Genomic DNA, 21,337 nt, shown 5'->3' with positions numbered 1-21,337 from the left:
TTGAAAAAGGTCACGTGATTAGCATTTGTAAGTAAGCTTTATCTGACAGCCTCTGACACCTCTGGGCAACCTTGAGTTACTAAGGGATTACTTTCACCATGCTAACTTTTCTTTTTTGGTTGCATACTTTATTTAAACAATTACCTAACATTTTGTACGAAGGATGTCTTCAATTTATTACAAATTTTCTGAAGAATTAGAACACTTCTGGTAATAAAAATGACTGACTGTGGTCGGCATGGTGACACAGCACATTGGAACTCCAAATAGTAGAATGCAGCTTTGAACTGCAGATTTTCACACAGTGAATTTCAAATCTTAAACTTCCAAAGACCTAGCAAAGAAGAATAGTTTAACAACAATAACTTATTTTTTCGTTTATACAGTGCTGTTTAATAGAGTAAAACATTCCAAGGCTTGTAACAGAAATGTTTCTGAACAAAATTTGGCACTAAATAACATAAAGAAATATTAGGTCTGGTACCAAAAGTTGGTTCAAAATGTAGATTTTAAGGAGTGTCTTAAACAAGGAGGGAGAGAGAGATGGAGAGGTTTGGGGACGGAACACCAGACTTTAAAACCTTGGCAGCTAACAGCATAGCTGGCAAAAGGTCAGAGCTTGAAATTGTAGATGCACAAGGAATCTTAGGAAGAAAGAAATGAAAATAGGAGGAAAGTTACTCTTACATGCTTCCACTCTAGGCACACTATACACTCCTAGCAATCAGTTTGGTAGCGGTCAAAAGAATAAGCTAATCCATAGGACTGGGAAACACCCCAATTGAATGGATGAAAATAACAAGAAGCATAAACCAAGCATCATCACTTTACGACAAATGTATCAAATGAACTAATCCATAATGTAATAATCTGGAAATGTGTGAAATGATTTGTACAGTCTATATTGTACATAGAAATGAGAAAATAATCAATATACAGTGGAGTGTAAACCATTCAGTTATTTCACACTTGAACTGCTACTTTTAACTTATTCCCTGGTTTCTTTTTCTCTCAAGATAACTGAATACAAATGTCCTCACAAACTCATGAATATGTTGTTATATGATCCCAGCTGATGTTATTACTGGACGAGTCAAATTCCAGAATGAAACTTGACTCGATAGACTTTAGTTTAGTTAACATGGTGGTTAGTGACATAAACATGGTTGCAGAAGGTTACAGATTTCCATGAACAGCAGGACAGAAGTCTATCACACAAAAAAAATAAAAACTAAGCTATCTGAACATAGAGCACAATTGGAAATATCTTAGAGCACATAGCAAAACTAAGTTTCTCCATAACACTACCCTTTATAGAGACTCAAATGTGGAGAAATTGCCCCTCAATTTCAGTTTCTTAAGTTCACCTAATAGATTCTCCCTAGTTTCTCACTTCAGAACTGTGAATTCTTATATAAATACTTACAAACCTGAGAGTTAGTTTCCCAGCTTCTAATAACTTACAGCTTCATAACTAATTACACCTGGTTTAAGAAGTTTAACTAAAACTTTTTTACTGACATGGCTGTGCTTGCTTCTTCGTTTGCTTCTAACCCCAGTCACATCTCCTCCAAACCACCGTAAAGAAAACAACTTTAAATCTTTTAGGTTTTCTAAACTGAAATTAATGCTCAATAATTCTGAACTGAAAACAAGTTAGTGACATTCAATGCTTACCCTATCTGTTGTGAACTACCATAGTATAAATATTTAATTCCATGAACACTCCCGGGGGTAAGGGTGAGTCACAATCACCTTTCAGACACATAATGATTTAGGTCTCTGTTCTGGAAGGACTGTCTACTTTTTTTATTTAAAAGTCCTTCACAAAAGTGGCCATCACCCATATGCCACTATTTTAAAATTCAAATTTTACAAGTAATAATATAAAAACACGTCATGCACTTCACAGGAGTTTAATGCCTATGGAGACGGATTAATAATCACAACATCGTAAGTTAAACTGTCACTATGTCAAATTGTAAAGTTAATATTAATAAATCTGGTAATGAGTTGGCTTATGTCCAAAAAAGACAATTAATGAAAGAAAGTAAGAAAGAGGAGCAGGATTAGATCATATGATCCTTTAGGCTGCTCTGCCATCCAATAAAACCATGACTGATCATTGTCCTCCATTTCAATTTCTTGGTCTGATCCTAAATCCTTTGACTTTCTGAGATACCAAAAATCTGTCTATCCTCACCTTAAGTATATTCATTAATAGAGTAAACGCAACTTTTTTAGGGTAGAGGATTGCAAATAATCACAATCTTATGTGAAAAGTTTCATATCAACACTTCCCTAAATGATAAGCCCCACTTTTTGATACTGTGTCCCAATGTCCTGGATACCCCTGGCAAGAGAAACAATCTCTCAATGTCTATCTGGATCCTCAAAGGTATAAAATTTTATTGCAAAAATATAATTTAATTACTAATTATCTTCATTTTATCACCCCTTCATACCTCAGATTATTTGGGAGATACTGTGCAATTAATTGAGTACATTGGCAATGTCATTTGATTTGATGATGAATAAATTGTGGCTGGAATTTGACCACATAAAGTGGGTAACAACACCTTGGACAGTTTTAAAATGGGCTTCCAACTTTCCTTTCCATAAATGAATGTTTGTTTGTCAAAACAAAAAGCAGTGGGCATAACAGGATATTTATCGATTAGCTTTTTTTTACATGCCCAAGACAAATTTCACCCCACTTTATATAAATATAAAGGCACATACAATGGTCACAGAATAAGTTCTATAATTACATGCTATCTCATTTTGCAATATCTCATTTAACCTACTATAATTGAGATTGAGGACAGGAATTTCCATTTTGGGTTAGGACAATGTTGTGATAGTGGTAAAAATCAATTTCTGACTTACGGTATTGTATTTAATATTCTGGACCTTTCATGGACTAAGATTTTTTTAAAAAATATAATAAAAACTACTGGCTTGAAATGGCTGCAATGACTGCTTAACCACAGAATGAGCTCGTTCATGAAACCAATAACATATCAAAATGACTAAAACCATTCACCCAGATCTGAATCTTTTATTTTACTCACATCCATCTGGAAGTTTCATATATCAAGATAAAAGTTGCCTGCAGATCATCCATCTTGAGGGGGGAAAGAGTTGAAAAATAGAGCCAGACACTGGAATACATATTGGAACTACATTTCTTGGAAGAGCTATTGAGCAGACAAAGAAAAAGAGAAGAAAATTGATTCAAAGGGGAAGAACTGGAAGACTTAATTTTGCCCTGCCTGTTTTCTCAGCTTCTTGAAAAGTAGGACTTGGTAATAAAGCAAAGTGGAGAAGTAGCTACTCACCGAGATTGTGAATATTTACAAAGTTGGCTACTGCTCATTGCAAAAAATATCAGTTATTTAACAATGGTCTCAAATTAAAAATAACACATAAAGAACTCTAAGGACTCATTTTAAACTGCTTACTTTTATCTTCTTTTTTGTACCAGAAACTCTCCATTCTTGAACTTTTTATTTATTAATGGGACACAGGTCACTCACTAGGGCAGCATTTATTGCCCATCCCTAACTGCCCTGGAGAAAGTGCTGGTGAGTTGCTTTCTTGAACCGCTGCACGTAATACCCGTATTTGTGCTAGATGCTGTGTTTTATTAATTTTTCAGCATTCATGAATTATAAAATTCCTCTTTCTTTCACTCAAAATAGACTTGTAATTGGCTTCTTAATTTTGAACCAATAAACAACATTTAACTGAAATATGGTATAGCAAGCAGACTAAATAGAATGAAAAAAAACTTTGTTGTGGCCAACCTAGGTAGTTAAAAAGGGAACTGAATTATCCTTCTTTATCTGGTCAGAATGATTCCAAATGTACGATCTGACCCCAGACAGTGTGTGTGTGGGGAGGGGGGGGGGTTGTCACAACATCAATTTTTGTTGAATTGATCAACTAGCATTTTAAAGCACTCTTGTCCAATTAAGATTGGCAGGTAGATAGGCTCTCAAAGTTGAAGGGTCAATAGGACCAATCCTGAGGAGTGGCTTTCCCCAAATTATAGTTAGACAGAGGGCACCACCACATTTGGGGCATCTTCACTCTCGCTTACAATGCCTTGGCATTCTGCTGCTGCCTCTAACCTGCAGTGTCTCTTACTGGTCTTTCAATTTTTAGGCTCTTCACTTACTTGGTCAATTCCAGTAAATTCACAGGGTTGTTTCCCACAATGCAGACTTCTGCCCCGTTTTGAGCCTGACAGTGGCACCCTGAATCCATGGGAAAAATCCTGCCCTATATCTCTCCGTTTTTAACACTAAGTATATACACCGCATTGGCAGAGAAAGAGGGGCATCCTGTTTTTCAGATAAGAGAGAAATAAGGTGTTTCCATCCTGACATGCACCCTTGGCACATTTACAACAGTTGAAATTAAAAATGCCGTAGCTGTTAGATCATAACTGGAGAGGCAAATGGAGAGGGCCTCAATGAGATTCTGCAGCACAGTTACCCCAGGCATCATTAACAGGCCCAATACCACAGGGACGTGACAGCTGACTGGAAGACTCTGGTGGCTCCTACTCAGTGTCCTTCTAATTAAGCTACTTTTGCTTGTGAGTGGGTGGCCATTCTTGCCTCATCCTGCTTCGCCTCCAATTTCAAAACGTCTTCAGTGAGATATTTAAATGGACAGTTGTATCACACTGTAGTTCTGAATTTAATAATACATTTAAGCATCTACCAAGAGTATTTTTCATCGTGAGAATTTCCAGACCATTCTGACACTCACATGAAAGACCTTCATGATTCATTCCAGTTCAACAGCTCTTTCACACTTTTCAAAAATACTTCTCTGATTCACTGTCCTTGCTCTAAAATTTAAGATGAAGACGTGGTTTAAGCTCCATGGAATGTCACACTGCTGGGTGTAGGCAGATGACGTTACCTAGCAAAGACTCATTGTTGAATGCCATCAAATTCCTTGCCACCCTCGCAAAAATGAACAATATATAATTGTAGTTCCTGATTTTAAAATCTTCTCTGGCATATGTGAAATGTATACTTATTATTTGAACTGAGAGATATAGAGCAGGATTAGCCCTGTGGATTCAGGATGCCACTATCAGGCTCAAATAAAGGCAAAAGCTTGCAACATTGGAAAACAATCCTATGACTTTCCTGGAATTGGTAGCCATGATGTGGAGGTGCTAGCCTTGGACAAGGTCAGAAGTCACACGACACCAGGTTATAGACCAACAGGTTTCTTTGAAATCACAAGCTGTCAGAGAACTGCTCCTTCGTCAGGTGAAATGAAGAGAAGCACACAGGCACAGAATTTAGGGGCATGAGATCAAAAGATTGTGCAAATGGTGTGACTGGAATGTCGACAGGCTGAATAATAAGTCTTTGCAGGTGATCAAAAGTATCAGATGGTGTGAGTAAAGTGTCAACAGCTAAATAGCAAGTGAAGGGATGACCTATAATCTGATTAACTGAGGCAGGGAGAGAATTACAGACAATGAAAAAAAAGGGTGGTGCTGGAGTCAAGCCAAATGGCTAGAATAACGTTAGGTATAAAAGTCACATAGCGAGGGTCTAACTAAGCCAACAAAAAATCCAAAACTGTACAAACTTATTAAGGTAGGGAGATCATCACAATTTTTCAAGATGGTGGTGACAAAACAGGTCAGTAAGGAAGGTTTTACAGATACAGAACCGTGTGGTGGCGTTACATGTAGTGCGACATGAACCCAAGATCACGGTTGAGCCTGTCTTTGCGGGTACAAAACTTGGCTATCAGTCTCTGCTCAGCGATTCTGTGTTGTTCTGTATCTCGAAGGTTGCCTTGGAAGATACTTATCTGAAGGTCAGTAGCTGAATGTCCTTGACCAATGATAAGTTCCCTGACTGGAAGGGACCGTGCCTGTCTGGCGATTGTTGCGTGGTGTCCATTTGTCCGTTGTTGTAACGTCTGCATGGTCTTGCCAATATATACAATGCCCTAGGCCATCTTTGCCTGCAGTGTACGAGTTAAACAACATTGGCCAAGTCACTTGAGTACCTGCCATACATGTGGCAGGTGGTGTTCCCACGTGTGATGGTAGTGTCCACGTTGATGATTTGACATGTCTTGCTGAGTTTGCTGTGGCAGGGTTGTGTGGTGTTCTGGTCGATGTTTTCAGCAAACTACCAAGACTTCAGGACAACAATGGTCTGTCTAGGGTATGGCAGTTGTTTGAAGACGAGAAGTGTAGGCGTAGGGACGAACTTGGTGAGAAGTTCATCAGCATCAATTACATGTTGAAGGCTGCAAAGAACATGGCATAGTTTCTGCACTCCAGGGACGTACTGGACGACAAAGGGTACTCGATCAGTCGTACCTAGTGCCGATCTTCTGCGGAGGTCATTGTGGTTTTTCACTGTGGCACGCCAGACTGGCGATTGATGAGTTGAGCATCATGTCCTGTTCCTATGAGCATATCTACCAGTCTGTTCCATCTTGTCTGAACAGATTCCATGTATGCGCAGGGCTTGTTCAAATGGGATGGCTTCTTTAACGTGTTTAGCGTGGAAGCTAGAAAAGAGCAGCATCATAAGGTTATCCGTGGGCTTGTGGTAGAATGAGGTACTGAAGTGTCCGTCCTTGATGGAGATGCATGTGCCCAAGTATGAGGCAGATTCTGAAGAGTAGTCCATGGTAAGTCTAGGGGTGGCATGAAACTTGTTAATATTGTTGTGTAGTCAATTCAGTTACTCCTCACCATGAGTCCTAAGCAAGAAAATGTTATCAATGTATTTGGTTAATAGCATTGTTTGGAGGTCCTATGCAGCAAAGAAGTCTTGCTCAAAGTTATGTATGAAAATGTTGGCATATTTGGCTGCAAATTTGGTCCCCATGGCTGTTACATGTGTTGGGATGAAGAGCTGGTTGTTGAAGGTGAAAGCATTGTTGACAAGGATGAAGCGCATGAGTTGTAGGATGGTGCCTGGAAATTAGCAGTTGTTGGTATTGAATACTGAAGCTGTTGCAGCAATGCCTTCATCATGGGGAATACTGGTGTAGAGTGTCGAAATGTCCATCGTGACGAGGAACGCTCCGAGTTCAACTGGTCCGAGGGTGCTGAGTTTCTGTAAGAAGTCTGTCGTGTGCGACAGAAACTCGGGGTTCCTTGAGCAATGGGTTGCAAGATGCTCTTGACATAGCTCACACAGGGTCCAGTTGTCTGATTCAATAGGACATTCAGGTGTGTTGACTTGTATATTTTCAGAAGGCAGTAGAAGTCTCCTATGTGAGAAGTATGTGGGATGGAAGGGCATAGAATACTCTGAAGATCTGGATCAAAAGTCTTGACCATTCTGTTGAGTTGACGCATGTGCGCTTTGGTCAAATCAGCAGGTAGTTGTGTGTAGTGTTCCTGGTTGTTCAGAACTGGCAAGAGAGTTGCAGTCTAAGGATAGTCGGCAAATACTCAAAGTTGGAGGGTTAGTAAGAGATTCTGAAGCAGCAGTCATTGCAGTCAAGAACTGGTGAAGACTCCCCACTGCAGTGGAACCTCTCTCTAACTTAAAATATGGGAAGCTTCTCCTCAAGATGGTCTGTGAAAATAACCAGGCAAGAAGGCCTCTGGACTTGCCAGAGTGCCAGTTACCTGGTCAGCTACTGGCACCTAAGCAGTGATAATGTTCCCTGATACTTAAGGGGCCCAGACTCTTGCCTGAAAAGATGCCTCAATTTAGATTTAATTAGTTGATTTGACTATCCTCTACATAAAGATGGATAGCTCTGCAGTCTCCCCCCAACTTGCTCCCACCAGGAAAATCTCCTGAAAAGGGCTGAATCCAGGGAGGCGGAGTGTTGGTTGGTGGCTCGAGATTTTGAATCTGTCTGTGTCTATGCCCAACTTGGCTGAGGCCTAAAGGTTCCATCCATTGTTTTCATAAGTTTTAATAATGGAAGTAGTAATGCAGTCACGTTGGTAATTGGTGTATTTTTTGTACAATACCGATTTTTGCATATCCCACTGATAGCTTCTCTGAGAATGTAGCCACACTTGAGAAAATGCCTGGTGATATGCACAATGCGATTTGACCTTCTGCTTCACTGCATCCGTGGGCTACCATGGACAAACAAAATGATGTCCCGTTACACCCTATTTTATCTATATGTGGCTCTGCACAATATGAATTGGCCAAATGATCAAGTGAGAAGTTGCGACCATTTCCGTAGTGTATTTCCAAATACACTATGAAGAACTGCTTCATTTTTGCAAACACCAGACAAGCTCTACATTATGCAGATAAAAGTTGTAGCCATGATGCAGACTCCCTATTTGTCCAGGATGCTTTCTCTTAGTCTGCACCTAACCACTGTTTTGTCAGCTGATGTTGGGTTTCATCCATTGGAAGCTTCCTCTAGCAATGTGACTTCATATGATTCCCATGCTTGCTTACTTTGGATTTTAATTACACGCAAACCAGCTAAATGCAAAAGAAAAGAATTGGCTTCCAGGTCCAAGGCCAGTAGCTCTATCATGCTGGCCATAGGTGACAGATGGCAGGGGAGGGGTTAACTGCAAGGGCAGTGGGGTGGCTGTCAGTGCTGCCTTCTCATTCCTGATGCGAAACCTTTTGATCACGCATTGAGTACCGTTGAACAGAGGACCCTTCCCCATCCCCCTGTATTCCCCAACTTCCAATCCGAAAGCGTGCAAACAACTAATTTGCCTAACACGCATCTTGCATGTTGAACCCTTATTAATGTGTAGATGCACAAAAAGACTCTCTTATCAGCTAAAATAGATGCATTTAAAAGCTTCATGAGCTAAAGGAGTTAAAACGGACATCATGGTTAGGTAGGAAATCCACAAGTTATGGGTGGCCCACTGAAGGACTTCCCAGTTAAAATTCTACACAACATATTACCTGAAGATGTTGAGATTGTACCTCTCACGCTCAAGTCAACATCATCCAAATACACTGTGAATCAAAATAGACTCAGCATTGATTCCTAGGATTCATCACTTTTTTAACCCTTCTCCAATCGGAGAAACAGCACGTACTTTAACTCTATCATACTCATCATTCAGTTTTCTGTGCATAGAGCTACATTTCCTCTTAAATGAAACATTTGAATTTTTTGATCAAACCTCTTGGGGTTAATTCTCAAAGAAGTGACAATGTGTTGGTGACTGGCTGGAGAACTGGCAAAATCCCCTTGTCACCTCTTTTGAGAAAGGCCCACTCTATGTTGTTCCACTCAGGCAAATTGTTGGCAGAAAGCTTTCTCACCCTGGGGCAGAAGTCCCACCACCAGAGAGCAAACTGTCAGAAAGTCCGAGGCCAGTAGCTTTATCATGCTGGCCATAGGTCAGAGATGGCAGGAGAGGGGTTAACCGCAAGGGCAGCGGGCTGGTTGTCACTGCTCCCCCTCATTCCTGATGAGAAACCCTTTGACCAGGCATTGAGTACCTTTGAACAAGGGACCCTCCCCCATCTCCTTGCAACACCCCACCTCCAATTCAGAAGCATGCAAGCAACTAGTCTGCTTAACATGTATCCTGCATGTTGAAACCTTATTGCTTTGTAGGTGTACAGCAAGACTCTCTAACCAGTTACATCACTAAAATAGATGTGTTTAAAAGCTTCATGAGCTAAAAGGGTTAAAATGAATATGGTTGGGTAGCAAGTTATGGGTGGTCCTCTGAAGGTCTTCAGTATTTCTTGAAATGTCCCAGTAGAACTTTTGAAGCATGAGCTTGTAAAGGGCACAGTTTATGAAAGAAATGCCAGTTACTTTTCTTTTAAGAGAAAACTATTAAAAGATTTCCTTTTTAGTAGAAATGTGGACTTTTTCCATCACCCCCAGGGCATTCTTGATGTTTTATGAGATCAAAAAAATGCCTCATTTCTGTAGATCATTTTGTGCAGATGATAATTTCAGTAAAACCACAAATGCCATCAAATTTGTCTGTTAACTAGGCATGAAACAGAGCTTTGAATCATTTACTTGTACAGGAAATACTGGTGCCAACTCTGTATATTAATTCAGTAATAAAATAGTATCTGAAATGAACAGAGAATCTCAACTGTGCATTTTCTACACATGTGTCATCAATGTGTTAAAACATCCTTAGCAGTGAGATATCTGTGTTTTTAGGGGCTTATGATAAGGAGCATTGTAGAAAAATGCTCTAGCCCTGCATTATTCCATGGATTGACAAAAATGCTGCATTTTTACACCTTCAACATCCGATGTCCAAGTTTCTTAAACAGAGGAAACAAGCTTGAGTTTCTTTCTCTTCAAGTAATAAAATAAAATGTTAAAATTGGACTGCAACCATTTTGTTTGGAATCCCTCACTATCCAACTGTTTGAAACCTGGAAGTAGCATTGATAGTTGCATGATTCCAACTACTACCATTTCTAATGTGGTCAAATTCTACTAAGAAGTTGCCATTGTCTCACATGTTATTGTTTATGAACCTCTCTGTACTTACGACCACTGCCGCTGAGGTGTTTTATGAGCTCTAATGTTTCGCAGTTGTCAACATTATCAAAAGGTTCACAACCTCAATTGACACTCCTCATTAATCCTACACTGCAACACAGATCAGGAATCCAGCATAAACTTTCCGTTTTTATGCCAGTAATAGGACTGCAACATTGCAGATCAGTTTCATTGCTTAATTATTTTGGTAAAAGCTTAATTTTAATGCTCCTACCCACCTGGCTGTGTAGGTTTGTGACTTTAATGGAGCTTCAATGAGATTGTTACATTAAAAGGCAAGTTTGAATTTCAAAACTATATTGTGGACTTTAATTAAGATATTAAAGGATGCAAGGGAGTTGAAGAGGAATTAGTGTCTATGGAGGCAACTCCAGAGTGTTAAAACCTATGTGGACCAAAGCCAGAGCTGCAAATAAATGCAGTGAAAAATGGTTAGCAGGGGTCTGAGGGGGAATGATTGAGACAAAGTCAAAGGCTGCAACTTAGGAAGGGATGCTGCCAGTTGTAGAGCCAGAATAGGTTACAAACAGAATACAGGAGGAGGAATGAGCTTATGAAAGTATTTAAGCATGAAATAAGCATTTTAAAAATTGAGGATTTGGGAACTGGGACAGAAAATAGGTTGCCAGGAAAGCGGGAATTTATGCAGTTTGCAATGAGCTGTACACAGGAACTGGAGAATGGGATGTAAGCCAAAAGAGTATTGAAAAGCTTGAGGCTGGAAGTGATAAAGTCATACTTGAGAGATTCAACCGTATATGAACTGAAGACAATGTTGCAACTGAAAGTCATCAGTTTTCTTACATGGATAAAGGACAAATTGAGTAAACTCCGTCTTCTTACTCATGATGTAACATCTGTATTTGTGCACATCGCAAAATTTCTTACTAAATTCACAGCTATAGTGACTATATAAGTCAGCTACCAGCAAGCAATTGGCACTGTTAGAACTGTTTCTTGACTAGAGTTACTACCTTCAAAGGAGGACGGAGAATCAGATTAAACAATCTAGCGAGTATTCCAGCATAACTTCTGCACATCAGTGGGAAGAATCCTCCTATTGTATACAATGACTTTTGTTGAAGGCTATCAGCCAGTAAAGGAAAAGACTTGAAAACACATACTATTAATTTTAATCATATATTGATCTGCACTGATTTTTATATCAGCCAGTTGAATTATCAAAGTCATGGAATATCTGGTGTATGGTGAGTTGTTCACATGGGCAGTTCTTGATCCATCTGGGCTGTTAGGAGATAGTATTGAGTATTGTAACAAGGCAGAAAGGAAGTACAACAGTTGGTTGTCTGAGCCATGGTTGTGCACCTTCTAACAGCTATTTTTCAAAGTATTCGAAAAGGCAGGGGACTAGATCAGCTACCTATTATCACACCAAAGTTATAAGTGCTGGAGGCAGCTCACAATGCTTGGAATAGGGAGATAAGACCCTAAAAATGAAAATCAGAGTGTTCACTGTCTCATTCTGCTGTAGCACTGTGTGCTACAGGTGGAATTTTAAGGCTCAGACTACAGGAATGCCAAACTTTATCTGAAATTTGCCTTGTCTGTATGTGGATTTATGCCTTACAATGGCTTATTATTTGTTGCTTCTATTATTCTTATTTTGTTCCTATTATTGTTGCATCTTCAAAATCATTGTAAAATACACCTTGTTACTATATTGACATTCGGTGAAGTGTTGTCCATGCTACTGATGTATTACAGGACAGAGCAATCTAAGTGCACACATGTGGACAAAAACATTTTAAACCATGGTATAATAATTGCCTGGGTCTGACTTGACAGGAACTTTGTACTCAACCCTAGGATCTGATATCAACTACAGCTTTAAACTGATCCCATGGGGATGAAATTTATACTTGTAGATGGATTCACTCCTAAATCTTCAAAGCTTCTTATTCCTGTATCACCATGCAGTCTCTGCATTGCCTGGTCTGTCTGCACTCAAAAGCAAAATTGAAAAGGACCAGGTTATTTACCACGTCAATGAGGAGAGATCAATTTGATTGACAATACAACATCACCAATCTCTTCAGCTTCTTAAGTCTAATTTTTGAAGAAACCCTTCACATAAAATAATAATGCAAAAAGCCCACCACTGAGTTCACAAGACAGTAAATACAGCCTTTACAACACACACTACATTTTTTGAGCCACTAAACAATGTTAGAATTCATATTGTGCTAATACACACCAGTGAGTTGACAATAGCCCCCAACAATCACTTTACACAAATATGCTCTACAGATGGATTTCTATGCCTAATACAGAACATTTTCTGTACCTCTAATCATGTAAACAATCAAATGCAGACATGTGATGATGCACTAATTTTTCCTTCACAAATATGTGCGAAAATCAAGAGTTAGCAGCTGAGTTCAGAGGACTAACCTGCTATTAAGATTCGTTATTCCATTCATTCAGGTATTGTATGCTAGTACACCAGCATTGCTTTCACTGCTATTGTCCACAAGAGGAAACGATAAGGCTTTAACTCGTAACTTTTGAATTGCCCACAAGTAATGTGTTAGCTGAAGCTGACAGGATTGAGACATTTCATTTTATAGGTGCACCATATGTAAAATGTATACAAAAGTGTGAAGTATTGTTAAAGCCTATCAAACTTTCAGGACATTGTGATTGTGCAGACTCCTATCATAAATGTATTTGATTTATTATCCCTCAAAGCACTTTGTGGTGCCCCTAGGTGCATGCGCAAGACAGTAAGAGATTGGAGTGTAGACAAAAAAGAAGTTGATTTCCTTGTGGCCCTTTTATTCAATAAAGAAGAATGATTAAGGGATGCGGGAAATAAGCCACTTCACAAGATTTTTCGATTTTTGAACTTCTGTGAACTTAACAATAACTCTTGCACATCAATATTTGTTTTCAAAGGACTGATACCAATATCTGAACTTTGAATATCCTTCACTGGTTCATATTACTGATTTTATTTACTTTTAACTCAATCAAGTGTTAATCAAGTATTTAATGGATTGACTCTAGCCCCATTAATTTCTAGTTTATGGTATCTCGCAAAATAGTGTATGCAAAAAAATTAACTGAACTGCAATGTAATAACTGGCACTTTAAAGGGTTATCAATAGATTTTACAAACATGTAGGAGTAAGAAGATAGAAATTTGGAAAATCCACCGTCAAAAGTGTACTATTATGAAATTGTAGCGTCTGAGATTCCTTGAGGTATATTGATAGCACAACGTCAATTTAAAAACTCTCTGACATTACCAAATTGCCAGTTTAAAGAACGATCTGACCACTGTCCCATTGCATTTTGATTAATGATCTGCACCTTCTGGAATCCCAACTACAATGTCAACATCAGAAATTAACTTCCTTTGTTATCCTGGAAAACAAAACCCCTGAGAAATCATTATTTAGAATTTAAATTAGAACAAACAATGACTAAAATGAGTTTGTATCCGGCTGTTATATATCCATAGGAGAGTTCACTTGAAAGATTAAAACTTATACCACCGGCAATTAAGTAGTGCTTTTCTGATAATACCTCATTAAGTTATGTTCCCCTGACAGAATTTAATAGAATTTAGTGTGAGTATACATTTTTAATGCAGAGTGACTGTGGTCAGCCATGATTAAATGAGCTGCGGATGCCTGTCCTGTGTGCTGAGTGCCCCCTAGTGAATATCCTGTGCCTCTACAGAATATTATGATTTGAAACTGACAATGTGAATTGAAAGCCTTATGACTTTGCTGTTAAAAATTCATTGCACAAAACTGAAAGTTATTTCTTGAAAGTGGCACAGTGCCAAAGGGGTACTGTCAGCCCATCCATAGTTCATAAACTGCATAATTGTCACAACTTGAAGTCCTGACATTTTTCGCACCAATGGGAAGATGTCATGCAAAAGAAAGGTAGGGTTTCCTTCACAAATCACCCACATGAAATTAATTTTCTTCAAGAATTCAGAGAGCAAGACCTACAAACATGTTAATGATCATTTTAAATTTGTCATTGACAGTTCATTTTTAAATGGTGCAGGACATAGAGAGTGAAAAATCCAAATATAACACTTCCATTTCTCAGATAGCTTCAAAAGTGCGGTAATTTAAAGTATGTAATTTTAGTACTATCCCAGGACATCTTTGTTGCAAAGGTTAGGCTTCACGCACAACTGCAATATGTTTGTACCAAATCAAAGGTTATTGTTAAACTAAAAGCTGAACATTCCTGCCAATCACATGGCCATGATCGAACAGAGCTGTGATCAGTGGGATTTGTGAACAAATGCACGAATGAGGCCCCTCGCCGTAATTACTAAATCAGAACATCTCTTGAACTTTTTGTGTTATTGTTTATTGATAAGCCATATAGTTTATCTCTCAATCCTCAAAGTTTTCAAGGTAGACTTTGTTATTAAATACTCTTGTGACAGACCAGGACTGAGCCTTAACAGCATTTTGCACTGGATTTAAAAAGAAAATAGATTTTGAAACTAAAATCTACAATGCCTCAGGTTCCAACCATGTTTAGTAATATGTTTAAATATGCTGCTCAACTCTTCAGTAAGCTGGCTTGTTTATAGCATTGTTCAGTACATCAAGGAGTTTAGTGTGTTATCCCACTGAATACGTTTGTGAACACTACTGAGTTTTCACATGATGCCTACCTACCAATGTGACAGGAATTGCCTCAGTAAAATAAGTAGTATACTTTACGGCAGCTCTCAATATTGTTTAAAATTCTTGGTAATGAATATAAATAGTGGTTAATTAGCATTGAGAAAGAAGTGGAACAATAATTTGTTGCATGATGTCCCACTGTCACAAGTTCTACATGCCAAAGTTGGTGCATACCATTTAGGGTGGCATGGTGACTCAGTGGTTAACACTGCTGCCTCATAATACCAGGGGACTGGGTTCGATTCTGCCATGGGTGACTGTCTTTGTGGAGTTTGTGTAGATTTCCATCAAGTCATCTGGTTTCCTCCCACAGTCCAAAGATATATATGTTATGTGGATTGGTCCAGGGATGTGCAGTCTAGGTGGGATAGCCATGGTAAACTTGGGGTAAGGGTAGAGGGCTGGGTATGGGTAGGATGCTCTTCAGAGGCTCAGTGTGACTTGATGAGCTGAATGGCCTGCTTCCATACTGTAGGAATTCTATGATGATAAATGTTTCTAAGATACAGAGATGGATAGATTCTTCCTTATTATACTAAACTAGTAAAATTGCTCCATTAAGTAGCAAAGCTCAAGCTGAGAATCATTTTTTTATCAGTTTTGTATTGGAATGATAATTTTAATGAAGATAATTTTCTTGGGGAAAAAGCTTTGTACCAATGCTGCTGTACTAGTGATTTTCTTCACCGCATTATAAGAAGCATGTGGAAGCTTTGGAAAGGGTGCAGAGGAGATTTACTAGGATGTCGCCTGGTATGGAGGGAAGGTCTTACGAGGAAAGGCTGAGGGACTTGAGGCTGTTTTCATTAGAGAGAAGAAGATTGAGAGGTGTCTTAATTGAAACATATAAAGTAATCAGAGGTTTAGACAGGGTGGATAGGGAGAGCCTTTTTCCTAGGATGGTGATGGCGAGCATGAGGGGGCGTAGATTTAAATTGAGGGGTGAAAGATATAGGACAGATGTCAGAGGTCGTTTCTTTACTCAGAGAGTAGTAAGGGAATGGAATGCTTTGCCTGCAACGGTAGTAGATTCGCCAACTTTAGGTACATTTAAGTTGTCATTGGACAAGCATATGGACGTACTTGGAATAGTGTAGGTTAGATGGGCTTCAGATTGGTATGACAGGCTGGCACAACATCGAGGGCCGAAGGGCCTGTACTGTGCTGTTATGTTCTATGTTCTCCACTGGGTCTTAGATTTTTGAAACGTATTTCTTTGAAAATGAAGCCTATATTTTGCTGCAGCAAGTATTAGTTGTAATTCATTTAATGATATTCAGATTTGTTATTCATTCTTTCATATCCTCATTTTCTGAAGACACTGTCTCCTCCTTGATTACAGTTACACAGAGCTACTGTATTTCCACCATTTCTGCTTGGTGTCTATTCTGGGGAAAGCAGCCAGTAAGTTTTCAGAGGCTATTCGACCAGTGAAATGGCCAGGAACTGTTTTCATCTATTGGCAACATGTACTCATCCTCCAGCAGGAACCATTATTGTGAAGAGAATTCAGAAAAGGGAAATCCAGCTTTTTCTTTTTCTTCTCCTTCACCCGCAGCACAAAAACCAATTGTAGTACCTCTGAGTCGTAGGTTTTCATGTTCAAGTCTCACCACATAAGATAAGCTTCAGTGAATTAAGGTAAGGTTGTAATATTGGAAGTGTCATCTTCAAGTTAGAAGAAATCATGGCCCAGTCTATCTGTGCGGGCAGATATGAAACATCCCATCACACGATTCAAAGATAGGGCACGGAATTTAATGGGTGGAAACTGGAGAATGTGGAAAGTTGAGCCAGTTCCTGTGCACACTTATCAAGAGAGTATCCACCGTGGGGAGCTTCATTTCAAATTTAATGCCTAAGGAATTCTGTCAGAGAAAACTACCTCACTGGATGAAGCAACATCCTAACCAATTGATATCACCGTGTCCAGTCATCCACAATCAAAGAACCTCACTCTCCCTCTTGGTTTAGGTTCTGTAGAGCTGTGGTGTTTTGTGAAAAAAATTAGTTAGATTTTGTTCTTCTTTCAGCAGTCATTGTTCACCAGGTAGGATCTAGGCTAATATTGTTCTACAAAATAAATTGGTCTTTTTTCTGATCTGGTCCATAACTTTAGAGGTGAAGAATGAATTAAAATACTCTCTCTTTGTAAGCCATCCTGCATGCATATTGTGTTTTAAATGCATATAGACATATTGCACTTGGTAATTGAACCCTTTTTGTTTGTGAATGTCTCTTGATTCTTTCAATATGCAGATGTGGCTGGTTAGAGTGCAGCTTTCATTTTACTTCATGTAAAAGGGGATTCTCCATCTACCACCTGAGCAGCAATTAGGCTGCTGTGGAAAGTTGAGCTGAATAAGCTGGTGCTGTGGCCGGCCTTCTACTTCTGCTTTGGTGGAGAGCAAACCTTCTCCATTTTCTCCTTGTTGAAGTAGCTCTTTTACAAAAAAAACACATTTGTAGTCAGCCCTACATTAGGAGAGCTTGTTTTAATATGAACCTGAGCTTTACTTCCTTTGGTGTAACAATGCAGCTGCTTGGTTCTGATTTTTAAAAAGAAAAGTCCAAATATTTTCTCAATTTTTAAACTGTACCTTTGACTAAGTCACACTTGAAAGCATAATTACATCTGTCAGGACACCAGCTTAGTTGGGTATACTTTTCATTAGAATATGAAAAATAATCCAGGTGTATGCCTGGCAGGATAATACATGCCCTGCACCTCAGTGAAATACATTTTTATTGCTTGATTAACATTGGGAAAAAGTGACACATTTTCTTTGTTCTTCAGTATACCCCCATATTTTAGAAATGTCAATATTGTACCTGGGATGTATGGCTGCAGACCACAATAAGTCATGTTGAGCTACTGAATAAAGGTGAAATAGATAATTACATAGAATTTGCAGCATCAGAACAGGTCATTCGGCCGTACTAGTCTGCATTAATGTTTATGCTCCACATGAGAATTTGAAAAAGAAAAGATGTTTAAAATTAGAATCTTTAAATTATCGTTGCATCAGTTTAATCAATCATAAAAATATGTGCCTGTTTGCTTTCGGCGTCTGCAACATAATTGAGATAATTTAATTCAACTATTCTTTCCACGAAAATGGTCAAATAGCCTGAAGTAGGTTCTTTTGTGGGTAAATTCAATTCTTCATGGGCACACTCATTATTTGTTGATTTGCTTCTCAAGGATCTACGTACCCTCAAGGTTGGCTCTAGACCCCATCTTTTTCTCCCCATAGGTACACCGGAGTGGTATTCCCATTTTTTTGTTATCGGTGGGAAGGCCGCATTCATTTCCCTCATAAATAACTAACTAAGACGGAGTGCGCACGGTTCACAGTTGAATTCTTGAAACTAAAAAACAAACAAGGACCATGCACTGACTGGTACTTTTGATGGGCTTTCAGAAGGCCTCCAATAGACTCATGGTAAAGGGTGGCTAGGTAGCAAATAAATAGAAAATAGATACCAACAAACCAGAAAATAAAGGTTTACAAAAGTTTTGATATATAGGATGTAATTTCTGAAATGTTTCTTTAAAAGATTTTAAAAATTATTTGTAACCAGCTACATAATTTATATTAATAGCTACTTTTAATCTAATATGAAAATACCTTTCATTTATGTAGGCCTACTATTAAACTACTACTGTTTAAGAATTAAAATGTTATTAATATGATGTTTTTGGGGTCCAATGGAAATGGGATTCAATCTCAGCTCCCAACTTTAACTGCTTCTTGCCAGCTATTTAACCTAAGGAAGTTTGGATTTGTTAAATAAATGAATAATGCCTTAACGCCACTGATCCTGTTTTCATTCCAATGTCCCCATATTAACCTGCTCCTTTTAGGCGACAGGGCACATGAAGGAAGGAAGAGAGATAAATTGCGTCCAATAATGCCAGATAATTTCCTAATGTTAGTTAAATTCTAGTATTTGCACAGGGATTCAAACAGTGTTCCCATTGGTATTATATATCATCATTCCTCGAGGAGATGAGTGTCTGCCCTACAGCAGGCCTGTGGCACCCACCACTTTGTAACATAGTCTGTAGCCTCCAGAGCCGGAGATAAGAGTATAAGATGTACAATACATAGACTTGAAGAATTGGATTGATTGCCTGAAATAGATACAAGAATTTTTAGAGCACTTAAAATTCAAATTCAAATCCATCCTGCCATAGACCATAATAGCTATTAAAAAGTATTAAAAAGTATATAGAATAGAAAGGTATTTTTGCATCACTTAAACTTCAATAGAATATGACTGTTCCCCTTGAGACAAATCTATTGCTTGGCTCACATCACTCCTTCTGGGACACCTTGAAACTGTTGGGTGTTATGGGCAGGATAGATTTTTCTGAACCATCCCATAGGCTCAGGTTATATCCTGCCAGGGTGATAGTTTTTTCCATAATTTTGTGTCTTGGTGTTTATGCACATGGGAAATGCCTTCCTAGATATGCATTATTCTGACCAGTTCACTCCAGCAGATACCAAGGTAAAGTAATGTCTGCAAGTATTGTCAGAAACCAAGGTGCATCTTAATTATGTTGTAAGAGTTGACCTCCTTGGGCATTGAGCCATCTGCATTTGTGACAAGAAGCCAGCATAACTGTAAAAAAATTTGACCCTCTTTTAGCTGACCACTGAAAGACTAAGGCTCCACTACTAATGGGGAGGGGAATATGTGAAAAACATGACCCAAGAGTCCTTCCCAGACTTAATAGCAGAGCCTCATTGAACTGATTTGTAAGAGATTCCTGCTTGACAGCCAGTATAACTGTTAGCTAGCGTATGGGAGTACCAATATGTAGCAGCACATAGCAGCCATGAATCTGGTGAGCTCTTATGGCTATTGATGAATGGAAGACCTCAAAGCTGTGATAAGGAGGGCAAGGAGAAAGCACTACTTTTATTCTTTTATGGGTTTGGCCAGCGTTTGTTGCCATACTTAATTGCCCCTGAGAAGGGGGTGGTGAGCTGTTGTAGTCCATCTGGTGTGGGACATTTACAATGCTGTTAGGAAGGAAGTTCCAGGGTTTGACCCGGCAACAGTGAAGGAATTGTGATATAGTGAGAATGGTGTTCGGCTTGGAGGGGATCTTGAAAGTGATGTCCGAATATGTTTGTTATAGAAATAATTTTTGGGATGGAGAATGTCTGGGAGTTTAAAGTTGTAATCTCATGGGGTAAAGACAAGACATTGGGATCATAATGATGAGTCAGAATCCTGCTACAATTATAAATAGGATGGTTGGCCTGACACAATGGCGATCTAAGCCTCCCTTGTAAGGCTGGGGCAGCATTCCAGCCCATCATGACCAACTAGCTACCTGAAAAAAAAAATGCAAAACGTATCTTCTGGTCCTCTTCTAGCCAGTATCAATGCCCAGGGAAACCAATTCTTATGTCATAACTGTGATGCACCTTGGTTTCTGACAGTGCCTTGCAGACAATACTTTACCTTGGTATCTGTCAGGGTGAACTGGGAAGAAGAGTGCATATGTAGGAGGTCCAACTATCTTCAGCTGCTTCATCAATGACCTTCCCTCCATCATAAGGTCAGAATTGGGGATGTTCGCCGATGATTGCATAATGTTCTGCACCATTCACGACTCCTCAGATATTGAAGCAGTCCGTGTTCACATGCGACGAGATCTGGACAATATCCAGGCTTGGGGTGACAAGTGGCAAGTGACATTCATGCCACACAAATGCCAGGCTATGACCATCACCAATAAGAGACAATCTAACCACCACCCCTTGACATTCAATGGTGTTACCATCACTGAATTCCCCACCATGAGTCCAGTTGAGTTTCTGTTCAATGGTAACCCAACATCTTGGGGTTACCATTGAACAGAAACTCAACTGGACTCATCACATAAACATAGTGGCTACAAGAGCAGTCCAGAAGCTGGGAATACTGCAGCGAGTAACTCAACTCCTGTCTCCTTAAAGCCTGTCCACCATCTACAAGGCACAACTCAGCAGTGTGATGGAATAGTCCCCAGTTGCCTGGATGAGTGCAGCCACATCAACACTCAAAAAGTTTGACACCGTCCAGGACAAGGCAGCCCGCTTGACTGGTACTACATCCGCAAGTGTTCACTCCCTCCACCACCGTCGCTC

The sequence above is a fragment of the Stegostoma tigrinum genome, chromosome 14 (assembly GCF_030684315.1).
Source record: "Stegostoma tigrinum isolate sSteTig4 chromosome 14, sSteTig4.hap1, whole genome shotgun sequence".
Lineage (NCBI taxonomy): Eukaryota > Metazoa > Chordata > Chondrichthyes > Orectolobiformes > Stegostomatidae > Stegostoma > Stegostoma tigrinum.
Note: the sequence above shows the minus strand (reverse complement) of the source record.